The sequence below is a fragment of the Petaurus breviceps genome, unplaced genomic scaffold (genome assembly GCF_028583685.1).
Source record: "Petaurus breviceps papuanus isolate PSGF00001 unplaced genomic scaffold, PetGlider_PUasm1.0 90845, whole genome shotgun sequence".
Taxonomy (NCBI): domain Eukaryota; kingdom Metazoa; phylum Chordata; class Mammalia; order Diprotodontia; family Petauridae; genus Petaurus; species Petaurus breviceps.
The window spans coordinates 20900777-20914474 of NW_027187359.1; the positions used below are offsets into that span (position 1 = coordinate 20900777).

Consider the following 13698-nt stretch of genomic DNA (forward strand, 5'->3'; position numbering starts at 1 on the left):
TCCCTTCCCTTCCCTTCCCTTCCCTTCCCTTCTCTTCTCTTCCCTTCTCTTCTCTTCTCTTCTCTTCTCTTCTCTTCTCTTCTCTTCTCTTCTCTTCTCTTCTCTTCTCTTCTCTTCTCTTCTATCTTCTCCTGTCTCCCACTCTTTTCTCCTCTCCCTCTCTCCATAGTAGATAGCATGCTGGATTTGGAGTAAAAAAGATCTGGGTGCATCTTAACTTTGATACTTACTAGCTATATGACTATGAACAAAATCCTCTGCTCCTGGGGCCCCTTTAAATTAAAGGTGGAGCAAGGAGTTCCTCCCCAAACCTCCATTTAAGGAAGGCACTCAGTCTACCTACTGCTTCATTTCCCACCAGTCTACACTCCTTTTGGCTTCATCATGCCCCTACACTGAACATCTCATTTCCATCCCAAATTGTCAATTTCCTTTTGTGTGTTGTCTTCCCTCATTAGATTATAAGCTCCTTGAGGGCAGGGACTATCTTTTGTCTTTCTTTTTTATCCCCACTTAGGCCTTAGCATAGTGCTTGGTACAGAGTAGGCACTTAATGAACATTTATCAACTGGTTGAAATCAACCTCTCTGAGACTCAGTTCCTCCAACTATAAAATGAGAGAGTCGGACTGGATCTCTTCTGAGGTCCCTTCTAGCTCTAAATCTATGATCTCTTGTCATTTTTTAAACAGACACTAGAAATCTTTCTTTCTAGTCCAACATGTATTGGGCTCCTAAATCTTGACTTTCTCATCACTTTTTGTTTGCTGATCTAATATTTTGCTTTGCCAGACAGGAGAACTACCACGATGGTTAAAGTGTGCTTTCAGCTTTCTCTTACCTATTTTTGCTATATGATTACATCACAATAACTCACAAATCCATATGATGTTAATCAATTTGCTTACATGCATCAGAAAACAGTTTCATACAGTCTGTAGACTGGGCTGTACTTTATAACTAGTTGCATTTATATAACATTTTCCTCACACTACTATTGGGTAGTCAGTTTAAATCTGATCATCTCCATTTTACAAATATGAAATACAAAACTCTGATGAGTTAAATAGTTTGTCCAAGGTCAAACAGCTAGTAAATGTTAAGGTGAGCACTCAAAAAAAACCCCATTTAAGTCAAGAGTATTTTTTCCATCATACAAATGTTGCTATTAAAAGGTATGGAGGGTAAAACACCGGCCTCAGAGTCAGGAGGACCGGAGTTCGGTTCCGGCTTCAGGCACTTAACACCCACACAAAAGAAAAACTAGCCATGTAACCTTGGGAAAGTTACTTAACCCCAATTTCCCTCCAAAAGGCAAAAAAAAAGGTATGGGGGGGGGGACAGGGAGAAGAGTAAGGTGACTGGTTGTCACTGTATAAACCAAATGTTGTCATTTTATAAATTATATTTAGTTCTATTCACTTTGTTCCACATCAATTCATAGATCTGCTCCCAGTTTCCTCTTTTTTTAGTTTTTTTTTTAGTTTACATCATTCATTTCCACAAGATTTTGAGTTACAAATTTTCTCCTCATTTTTCCCCTACACACCACCCCCAAAACAGCTATCCCACTGAATATCTCCTCCCCCAATCTGCTCTCTCCCATATCTTCCCCCCACCCCCTTCTGACTTTTCAGTAGGGCATGGTGGATCTCTATGCCCCAGTGCCTGTATATCTTATTTCCCAGTTACATGTAAAATAATAATAATAATAATAATAATAATAATAATAATAATAATATATTTTTAAACATTTTATTTTAAACCTTTGAATTCCATATTCTTTCCTGTTATAGGAATGTAAAATTTTAAGATCTTCCCTGTCCCTAGGCTTAAGTGCACCTGGAGCCTGTAGTGGGAGGCTTTTTTCTCAGGAGACACTTTGTGATTGGGCAGTGGGTCAAGAGGGTTGTTACATTTCTCTGAGCCAGGAGAAGGCTATATGATGTGAGGTGTTGTTTTGGGGCTCACTTCGAGAAGTGTTGTGTGACTTGACCAGACAAGACTCTGGACAGCCGTTGAGAGCCCCCGGCTTTGAAAAACCCAGATGTTGATGCTTCCCACTCTGGTAACTGACTAGGTATAGATGTAATGGTTGGACAGTTGGAGGCCTGTCTTCTTGATCTGTTTGTTTCTCTGTCTTCTTATAATTTCTGCTTGTAACCTCTATACTCTGAAGTTCAGGGTGCTGACTTTTCCCCCCTGAACTAGGTAAATGATAAGCTTGATTGATTAAAGCAATACTTAACCCATTTTGAGTTGCTTTCCTTTAGAAAAGCAGATCTAAGAACCTGTATTGGCAGGCACCCTGAATATGCTGGGGTGCTTGCTGCTACATTTCCCTACCTCCCTCTTCACACACTCATACTGGGAAGATAAGCAATTCAATATAAGTTGTACATGTGTAGCTATGCAAAACATTTCCATAGTGGATATATTGTGAAAGACTGACTATATTTCCCTCCATCCCACTTCACCATCCACTTGTTCTATTCTCTACTTTGATCCTGTCCCTTTTCAAAAGTGAATGCTTCCAACTTCCTTTCCCCCCAGCCTGCCCTCCCTTCCATCATCTCCCCATCTCATCCCCTTCCTCCCTACTCTCCTGTAGGGTGAAATACCCTATTTAGTGTGTATGTCATTCCCTCCCTAAGCCAAATTCATTGAGAATAAGGTTGACTCATTCCCTTTTGCCTTCCTGTTCTTCCCCTCCATTGTAACAGTATTCCCTTGCCTCTTCTGTATGAGATAATTTACCCCATTCTATTTCTCCCCATCACCTCTCATTATATTCCTCTCTCACCTCTTAATTTCACCTTTTAAGTGTCATCCCTTCATATTCAACTGGTCCTGTACTGTCTGTCTATGTATACCTGTACACATATATACACATACTCACATATGTATTCATATGCCCATATACCCTCCTATATAGACATATATATGTATATATACATATACATATATATACATAAACATATATATATACATTTCTATTCCTTTCAACTATTCTCATAATATGAAAAGTTTCATAAGTTACAATTATCATTTTTCCATGTAGGAATGTAAGTAGTTCAACTTTGATAAGTTCTTTATGATTTCTTTTCCTTTTTTACCTTCTCATGCTTCTCTTGCTTCTTGTGTCTGAATGTCAAATTTTCTATTCAACTCTGGTTTTTTCATCAAGAATGCTTGAAAGTTCTTTATTCCATTGAATGATGATATTTTTCCCTGAAACATGATACTCAGTTTTGCTGGGTAGGTGATTCTTGGTTTTAATCCCAGCTCCTTTGACTTCCAGAATATCACATTCCAAGCCCTTCAATTCCTCAGTGTAAAAGCTGCCAGATCCTGTTATCCTGATTGTGTTTCCACAGTATTCAAATTGTTTCTTCCTGGCTGCTTGTAATATTTTTTCCTTGATCTGGGAACTCCAGAACCTGGCTATAATATTCCTAGGAGTTTTCTTTTTGGGATCTTTTTCAGGAGGTGATCAGTGGATTCTTTCAACCTCTATTTTGCCCTCTGGTTCTAAAACATCAGGGAAATTTTTCTTGAGAATTTCTTGGAGAATGATTTCTAGGTTCCTTTTTTGATCATGGCTTTCAGGTAGTCCAATAATTTTTAAATTATCTCTCCTATATCTATTTTCCAGGTCAGTGGTTTGTTTCAATGAGACATTTCACATTGCCTTCTATTTTTTTCATTTGTTTGGATTTGTTTAATAATATCTTGATTTTTCATAAAGTCACTAGCTTCCATTTGTTCCAATCTAATTCTGGAGGAATGATTGATTCTCTTCAGTGAGCTTTTGAGATTCTTTTTCCATCTGGAAAATTCGGCTTTTTAAGGCATTGGCTTTTTGAGCCTCTTTTGCCATTTGAGTTAGTCTGTTTTTTAAGGTGTTATTTTCTTCAGTCAGGTTGTTGACTCTCTTTTCATGATTTTCTTGCATCATTCTCATTTCTCTTCCAAATTTTTCCTCCACTTCTCTTATTTGGTTTTCAAAATCCTTCTTAAGCTCCTCTATAGCCTGTAAGTAGCTTATTCTTTTCTTGGAAGCTTCTGGTGCAGGAGTTCTGACTTCATTGTCTTCTTCCTGTTCTATGCCCTGATCCTTTTTGTCCCCAAAAAAGGAATCCAGAGTCAGGACGACTGTGCTTGCCTTGCTTCCTTTACTTGCTCATGTTGCCACTCAATTACTTGACTTTTGAGATTTTTGCTACAGTAGAACTCTGCTACCAGAGAGGGGAGCTTTGTCCCATATTGCTGGGGGTTTCTCAGCTGCTGGAGGTATTAGTTGGGAGCCCTCTCTGAAGCCTCCACATGCTCTGGCAAACTGGTCACACACCCCAGGACCTCCACCTTAGACTGCAATCCAGATCCAAGCAGGTTAAAGCAAGAGTGATTACCCCTGAAAATGGTTTCTTGGTCCCCCTACAATCTTCAGACCAGGAGCTCTGAAGCAGCCAAGTGGCGGTGGCTGCACAGCAGCGCCTCAGCCGCTTCTCCCTCTAGGGGGTAAAGGCTGACTGTGCTCCTGAACTCCCGGTTCCCAAAGTCCACCCTACATTGACCTCTCACTTTGTCCTTAGCATCTATGGGTTGATAATTCTTGAAACTGCCACAGTTGCTGGTGATCTGAAGTCCCTCCAGCCAGCAGCATATTGTGGCTGCCTTGAGGCTAAAACCTTGGTCCCCCCTTCACCCCCACTGCTGGGCTCGACTCCCAACATTCTGCACTGGCAGCTTCCTGCCAGGCTGCTGGGCTGTTCTCAGTGGGAGGTTAGCTTCTCTGTGTCATTTTGTGGGTTCTGTAGCTCCAAAGTTTATTCAGAATCACCTTTTACATGAATTGGAGGAGGTGAGAGCAGGAGCCCTGGGGAAGTCGTGTTTCTACTCTGCCATCTTGACTCTTCCCCCCCCCCCCCATTTCCTCTTAAACTGTCCATTTCATAATTTCTTGTGTCACAATTCTTTTTCCACTACATTTATAGACTATGATTTGTTTAAACATTCTCCAATAGGTGTGTATCCCTTTAGTTTCCAGTTTTTTGGCTTGTAAGAAAAGAGCTTCTATAAACACAAAATAGTCTTCCTAGGGCATAGCTCTGTCTATGTCACTTCCTTGCTCAAAAACCTTCTGAGGCTCCCCATTGCCTTTAGACTGAAAGGCAAACTCCTCAGTCTGGCATTTAAAACCTTTCACAATCTAGTGTTAATTGAACTTTCTAGAATTTACATTCCTCTCATTCATATTCTCTACATTGCAGTCAAACAGACTATTCCAGTGTAGCTATCCTGGAACTAGACAGCCTATGTCTTCCCTCCATGTGTTTGGACAACCCATTCTCACTTCCTATCCTTACAATACTAATCTGGAATGCCCTCTGTTTTCATCTCTGCCTACCAGAATCTTTATATTTTTTTTAAGGCTCAGATCTGCTACCATCTCAGCTCGAAGCCCTTTCTAATGCCTTCAGTAATTAATGCTTTCTCATACCTCTAATTTCTTAGAACATTGATCTCTTTTTTGTCCCTTTCACTCTTTACTTTGTATTATACCTTAAGTTCCTTGAAGTCAGGAGCTGTTTTGTTTTTGTCTTTTTATTCTTGTAACATAGAACAATGCTAGCATATGACAGCTATTCAAAAATTGTTTGCTGCATTCAGAATGAGGTTCAGTATAGGGAACTGGGGATGCTCAGTCACTGGGGAAATATAACAGCAGTGTTCAAGTATTTGGGGGGGAGAGTATTAGACATTTCTATTTAGGCAGGGAAAGCACAACTAGTGGCAATGGGATGGAAGTCACAAAGAAGCAAATTAAGGTTTAATATAAGTAAACAGATCTCCTTGCAATCACAGTTAAACCAAAGAATGTGCTCCCTTGGTGGGTGGAAGGTTCATTGGAGGTTTTCCAGCAGAGGCTGCAGGAGATATTAAAGAAAGGTTCTTGTCCAAGGTACTGGATGAATTAGATGATCTCCTAGTTCTCATCTGATTCTGTACTTTGTGTCAACCATTTAGAATGAAATTATTTTTTCAATTCCCTTTTTTCAAATGGAAGTTGAACTTCCCTGTTTCTTTCAAGGGCACCACCATTCTGTCAGTCTTCCAGGTTAACAATATTGCCATTTTTTCTAGATTCCTCCCTCTACCAATCAGTTGCCAAATGTTGTCATTTTTCTCAATTATCTCTTGCTTCTGACTTCTTTTGATTCACATAGCCACCACTTTAGTTAATCAATCAACAAGCATTTATTGAGTATTACTAAAAGCTAGGAGCTGTGCTAGATGTTAGGGATGCAAAAATAAAGACAAAATAGTTCTTCAGGTCAAGAAGCTTACATTTTAGTGGGAGTAGACAACATGGACATATATAGGTATAAACACAATGCATGCAGGGTAGCCAGGTGGTGCATTGGAAAAACCATCCATCTGTCCTGGAGACAGGAAACTCTAAGTTCAAATCTGGCCTCAGATACTTGCTAGCTGTGTGACTCTGGGCAAGTATTTGACCAATGTTTGCCTCAGTTTCCTCATCTATAAAATGGGGACAATAATAGCACCTGCCTCAAAAGATTGTTGTGAGGATCAAATGAAGTAATATTTGTAAAACTTTTAGCACAGTGCCTGGCACATAGTAATATATATAAATGTTAACTCTTACTATTATAGGCACTATCCCTGTAAGGTTCTGACTTTTTTGAAGAGGTTTGGGGTGGGGGAGAAACAGTACTTTTGCATAAAGAAAATTAAATCAATCAGAAAAGGAAAAAGGTATAGATTCTTTCATAGATGAACAGTATGAAGCCTGGAAGGAGAAGAAAAAGAACTTTGATTTAATAGAAACAGTGAAAAAAAATCTGTGTTTAAGAAACACTTTTCAGACAGGCTATAAACAGTGTAATTGTAAAGGAGAAAGAAAATAACTGCAGCATAACTATAAAGGCTTAAATCACCTTGTAAAACTTGTGGCATTTGTACATAAACAGTTTTATGGTGTAAAAAGGAAGAGAAGGTTTTATTTATTAAAAACTGCTGAAATTCAAGTATAAAGAAATGGTTACCAAAAATATGGACTGTGGATCTGGGACTTGAGTTTGCCCGGTGTCCTGGTCGAGGCCGCGGCGGGGAGCCTGAGTTGGGTCCGGGTGCTTGGCGGCGGTGGATTCCTCCCCCTCTTCCCCGGCCCTCCCTTCCGCCTCCCAAGAGCCCCCCCCCCCCCCCCCCCCCCCTCCCCCCCCCCCCCGCTCCGGTTTGTCCTCTCCAGACCCCGGAGAAACCCGATCCCAGCCATGCTGATCAGAGCATGGAAACGGCTGACTACGAGGTGCTATTGGTGTGGGAGTAACTGCTCCATGAACGAGTCTGGGAGTGCATAATCTCCACACTGCTGTTTGCAACTCCTTCTATCTTCTGCCATGTCACTCTGCCCGATTCAAGAAGGCAGCTGATTTTACCACAGTTGATGACGAGGACCCCACAGTCAACAAGATTGCGCTTGAACTCTGCACCTTGACCTTGGTGATGGCACTGGCTGCAGTCCTGCTCCTGCCCTTTTCCATCCTCAGCAATGAAGTGCTGCTTTCCCTTCCTCGAAACTACTATATCCAGTTGCTCCATGGATCTCTCATCCATGGACTCTGGAACCTTGTCTTTCTCTTCTCTAATCTGTCCCTTATCTTCCTCATGCCCTTTGCCTACTTTTTCACTGAGTCAGAAGCCTTTGCTGGCTCCAAGAAGGGGGTCCTGGGCGGGGTATATGAGACAGTGGTGATGCTGCTGCTCCAGTCACCGCTGGTGCTAGGCATGGTTTGGGTGGCCTCCGCCATTGTGGACAACAGCAAGACCAGCCCGCAGTCTCTGCATGGTCTCTGGGAGTACCACCTTCCCGACCTCTATTCCTGCATCTCTTTTCTCGGTGTGTTGCTCCTTTTAGTGTATAGGCCACTGGGCCTGGCCCAAATGTGTTCTGTCACTGGGAAACTGCTGGTCAAGCCTAGGCTGCTGGAGGACCTGGAAGAACAGCTGCATTGCTCAGCCTTTGAGGAGGCAGCTCTAACCTGAAGGATGTGTAACCCCACTTCATGCTGGTTGCACCTGGACATGAAGCTGCTGCACAGACAGGTATTGACCCTGCAGATACAGAGGGTCATGCTGGAGAAATGACAGAAGGCCTCTGCTTGGCAGCAAAACCTGGGTTACCCACTGGCCATGCTATGTCTGCTGCTGCTGATGGGCCTCTCTGTTTATTGTTGCCATCCACATCCTGGAGTTGTTCACTGATGAGGCAACCATTCCCTGTAGCATGCAGGGTACCTCCTTGGGCCAGGTGTCATTCTCCAACTTGGGCTCCTTTGGTGCTATCATCCAGGTCATCCTCATCCTTTACCTGATGCTGTCCTCTGTTATGGGCTTCTATAGTTCTCCATTGTTCCAAGGCCTTCAGCCTAAATGGCAAGATACAGCCATGACCCAGATCATTGGGAACGTCATCTGTCTCCTGGTGCTGAGCTCAGCCCTGCCTATTTTCTCTCATACACTAGGACTTATCTACTTTGACTTGCTGGGTGACTTTGGGCATTTCAATTGTCTGGGTCCTGTATAATGCATCCTTTGCTGGCTTCACTACCCTTTGCCTGGTCAAGACTATCACTGGAGCAGTTTGGGCTGAGCTCATCCGGGCTTTTGGTCTTGATAGATTACCACTACCTGTCTCTGGATTTCCACTGCAGCACAGCAAGACTCAGCTCCAGTGACCTTGATTTTAGAGAGTCTGATGAAAGAAGACTGGATACTGCCAGGCTTGGAGCAGAATCCTGGGGGGACTGGGTGCTCTTCAAGGACTGGAAGTTTTTTGTGTGGGGGGAGGAGTTGGAAGGTTGCTAAAGACCTTTGCACTGCTGTATAATCTGAGCCAAAGTTTGGGGTCCATTTCTTTTTGCTCCCCCTTCCCCTTTTACCAACCCTTTTCAGAAAATTGTGAGCCCCTGGTTAGGAGGCTGGGTACCTGAAACTAATTCCTATTTTCATCTCCATTTACATATTAATCTGTCTCATTAAAGTCCTGGGCACTGCCCCTGGCCATGTTTACATGATATGGTGTGCCGTTTCCCCAGGGAGACTTGGCCTTAGCCCTCTGTTGTCCTTCTTGTAGCAGAGGCCTCTCTCAACTAACTAGCTGGGTCCTGGAATGGGATGAGGTCAAGGTTTGTTTCCTCTCAAGATAAAGTTCCTTCCCTGTCCACTTCTTTCTCTCTTCCTTTTCTTTCTTTCTTTCTTTCTTTCTTTTTTTTTTGAAGGGCAATTGGGGTTAAGTAACTTGCCCAAGGTTACAGGGCTAGTTTTTTTTTGTGTGGGTGTTAAGTGTCTGAGGCTGGAATCGAACTCTGGTCCTCCTGACTCTTTACTCACTGCGCCACTTAGCCGCCCCTCTCTCTCCCTTTTCTTCCCTCCCCAAAATAAAGTTGTTCTCTTGAGTTCATATATATATATATGAAATTCTGTATTGAAGACTATGAAATGGTTGGAGTCTATCAACTCATTTGCATATAACTATTTTAAGATTTAGAAGAATAAAATTCATAATACAAAAAATAGTGTGATTAGATGTAGTCTATGTTATAGACTATAGATGTGGACTATGGATTAAATAGAAAAGGTCTGCAGAGTTTTACACTGTAAGTGAAAGATGAGTCTGAGTATTAGAATGCTCTGTTTTAAGCCATTTTAAGTAGTATCAAAGAAGCTGATAAGTGAATATTGAAGACTGAAGAAACAGTAAGGAGTTTAAGGGAGGGGGGGGAGAGATATCTCTGTAGCTCAATAGAGGTTGTGTGAAGAAGTACCTGGAGCAGTCAGTTTGAAAAAGGTTTCAGTTATAAAATTCCTCATTTGCTAAAAAGAGACGAATTCACTGGACAAGAGCTTGGGTGTCAGAGCGCATCTGAGATGACGTCTCTCAGAATTGCATGTTGCTCTCTGTGGTCACTTCTGTTTTAAGGGGGTGGTAGGGAGCAGAAGGGGAAAATCGTTTTTGAAGTTGTTTTCCTGAGAGCTTTGTTTGCTACAAGCCAATTGATAAGTACAGCAACCTAGTGAGTGACAAGTTGGTTGGGCTTGCCCAGAGAGTACCAACCCAATAAACATTGTATATTTTTGGCTTTAAGGGGACTGCTAGTTAAATTAAGAACATAACATTTTTATAGTACTCTTCTAATAAGTTGAAAGACTTCATCAGTCTGAAAGAAAATGATTTGCCCAGATGGAGGGTGGTGAGAAAATTAAAGAGAACAGAGAAGAAGCAGAAAAGCAGCTTTGTATGGTGTGTAAATGTTCCTGTATGCACAATGGCACTAAAGCTTGCTTGCAGCACAAGAGTAGTGAGTTAGTATGAACACACAGGTTTTCCTCACTCGTGTTTTCCTGACAACTTTCTATAAGTGTGTACCTATTCTCCTCATAGAACCTGAGTACATTGGTGATAGAGTATAGCATATGTTTACATATGGACTGTGAGGTATTTGTTATTCCTGGATTTGCTTTACTACATGAATACTTAAGATATTATTATGATTTTTTGTATTGTTAAGCAAATGGTCATATTTAAGACCTAAAAGTGACATTGTTATGAACATCCGATTTGTGTAAATGGAAGTGCACTGATGAGGATTCTAAAGAGCTAAAATGGTGAAGAGAAAGTATATTCCCTCTATTACAAGCTTTCCCCTAGAAAATCTGAGTATAATTGTGTGGTGCTGGTTCTTCTTTCTGGTTCTGCCATTATGAGGACAGATTAGTATAAATAAGTCAGCCCAGAGATTGAGTAGGTATCTACACATCCTGTGAAATGCTATAGGGCAGTGGCACTCCTCCCCTCACATTATATAAGGACATCTTGGTGGGGTAGGCAATAAATTGGGGGGAGGGACCAGGAAAGATCTCACACAGAAGATAAGGCAGCAGAGATTTTAAGAGGAAGTGATGGTGTGGGGAGTATGTTCCAAGAATGGGTGGTAGCTAATGCAGATGTAAAGATATGGGAAATAGATTACCATGTATAAAGAACAGAGATCACCTGGACTGTAAATTATGGGAAGGGGGAATTTTTATAAGACAGGAAAGGTAGGGGGCTGTCAAAGAAAGGGTAGGAACTCAGTGGCAAGGGGTTGGCAAGGAGGATATTGTTGGAGAGAAAAGAATGGTGCAAGTCATTGGTGCAAGTCAATGGTGCAGCTGGGAAATTCCTGAAATACTGGTCTGAAAGAGGCTGTCACCAACATGGTCAGCAGGGCTCCAAGACATTTGGTAAAGAAAAGATAGATGGAGAGTAGGGATAAAATGTGTAGAGGTGGGCAATATGTAATAAGTTTGGAAAAGTAGCTTGAGACTAGGATGTGAAGAGCTTTAATTGTCAAGAAGAAGAATTTAAAATTAATCCAAAAGGTAATAGGGAGCATAATGAGTAGAGGGGAAAGAAGAGATAATCAGATTTACACTTCAGGAAAATCACTTGGGCAGTACTGTGAAGATAGATTGGAGTTAGGAGAGATCTGAGTCAGGGAGTCCCGTTAGAAAGTTACTGAAATAGGACAGATGAGAGATGTTAAAGGCGGTGGCTGCACTAGTAGAAAGAAGGGGTTATATGGGAGGGATGCTGTATAGATAAAAATGGCAAGATTTGGCAACTGAATGGATATGTGAGGAGACAGAAGTGTGAAGGATGATACTAAGGTTGCAAGTGTGGGAGACTGACTACCAGGATGATTGTGCCCTCTATAGAAACAGGGAAATTTGAAAGAGGGATGGATTAGGGGATAATGGGTTCTGTTTGGGACATGTTGAGTTTGAGGTGCCTTTAGGACATCCTGTTCAAAATGCCTAATAGGCTCTTGGTTTAGGTAACCATCACTTCACATCTCGACTATTGATATCAAATGAGGTATAAACACTTTGAAAACTTTAAAGTACTCTATAAATGCTAGCCATTTATTATTATTACTAATAGCTTCCTAAGTAGAATTCCTGCCTCAAGTCTCCCTCCACTTCAATCCACCCTCCACACAGACATCAAACTGATATTCCTGAAGTACAGATTTGCCTATATTACAGCCTTATCCAATAACCTCCAGTGTCTCCATTTTTCTTTGAGGATTGATTTGTAACTTCTCTATTTGGCATTTAAAGCCCTTAAACTAGCCCAGTTATCTTTCTAGCCTCATTATACATTAGTTCCCTTTCCACACTCTGTCCAGCTAAATTGGCTTCTGTATAGTTCCTCACACAAGACAATTTGTCTTCATGACTTCATTCAGGCCATATCCCATCCTGAAATGGACTCTATCCTCATCTCTACCTTATAGAATTCCTTACTTTCTTCAACACTCAGCTCAAGCACCATCTTGCCTTTCCTGATCCCAACACTCTATCTAACCCGTCTGCCAATGATCATTTTGTCAAAATGATCATGTTTCAGTTTTCATCTATCTTGTATATATTTATTTGTGCATATATTATCTTCACCATGCTTTTTGAGAACAGGGACTTGTTTAGTTTTTGTCTTTTTATACACAACACCTAGCACTTAAGTTGGCAGTTAAATATTTGTTGAGTGATGAGCCCTCTTCCTGACACCTAAAATGCCTTCTTCTCTAATTTCTGCCTATTGATATCCAAACCAATCTTGGGTTAAAAGAAGAAATGAACAGTGGGTGGGGTGGGTGAGCGTTTATTAAGTGCTTACCTTGTGTCAGTGACTAAGCTAAATGCTAGTATAGAAATACTAAAGCAGGACAATTCCTGCCTTCAAGAAACTTACATTCCAATAGGGGGACACAAAACAGATTGGAAACTGGTGGTCATAGTGGGTACTTTGGCCTGACAGAACAAGGCCCAAATCAGGTGCCCCTTCCTCCAGAAAGCCTACACTTATCCTTCTCCTTGGACAAATCTATTTTCCCTATGCACTTATGAAATTCTAGTGTGTATTGAATTCATTTGAGTATGTTTCGTAACTTATCACTCTGCCATTGCCCAGTAGACTGCAATCCTTGAGGGCAAGGTCATTTTAAAATTTTCCTATCCCTCCCCAAGGCTTATGTAATACATACTATTCTATGAATAATTCTTTTCATGAAGAATGAAATGTTCACCCATGTTAAATCATTAGTGTTTTGAGAGCAGGTAAGTCTTATTCATCTTTTTATCTCCCCTAATACATGAAGTGTTTCTTTAATTAGTGATAAAACAAATAGAATGCAAACTAGCATCAAGAAAGATACACTTTGGAAATTCAAAAGTGCTTTCTCAGTCTTTCAAAATTGTACATTGCCATAGAATCTTTTCAATAAATCCTTATTTTTTCAACAGTCAGAAATGAAGAAATGTCCTTTTTCTAGAGAGCCTATGAATGGGATGTGTAAATGGTCACTACATAACAACATGGAGACTCACCGTCCTCTGGTACTGCATTCTGTACATGAAGTGCATTGAAGTCAGTCTGGTGAGTTTTTTTTGGTCCATAGAATGCTAAGTGCTTGCAGTTGTGAGAAGACTTATTGCTATAACATCGACCATGACAAAGTTGGCTTTCAACTCAACTGGACACAGTTTATCAATTCTTTATTGAGCCCATTGGTAGTTTGTAGGAGAGGTTTAGGTGAGGTATAAACAGCAGTAAATTACCTTTGATTTC

At 41.1% G+C, this 13698-nt stretch overlaps 1 pseudogene; it reads left to right on the forward strand.

Moving 5' to 3' along the window:
- The first annotated feature begins 7314 nt into the window (after positions 1 to 7314).
- LOC138149288 (protein LMBR1L pseudogene) lies at positions 7315 to 8764 on the forward strand (annotated as a pseudogene).
- Positions 8765 to 13698: the final 4934 nt, after the last annotated feature.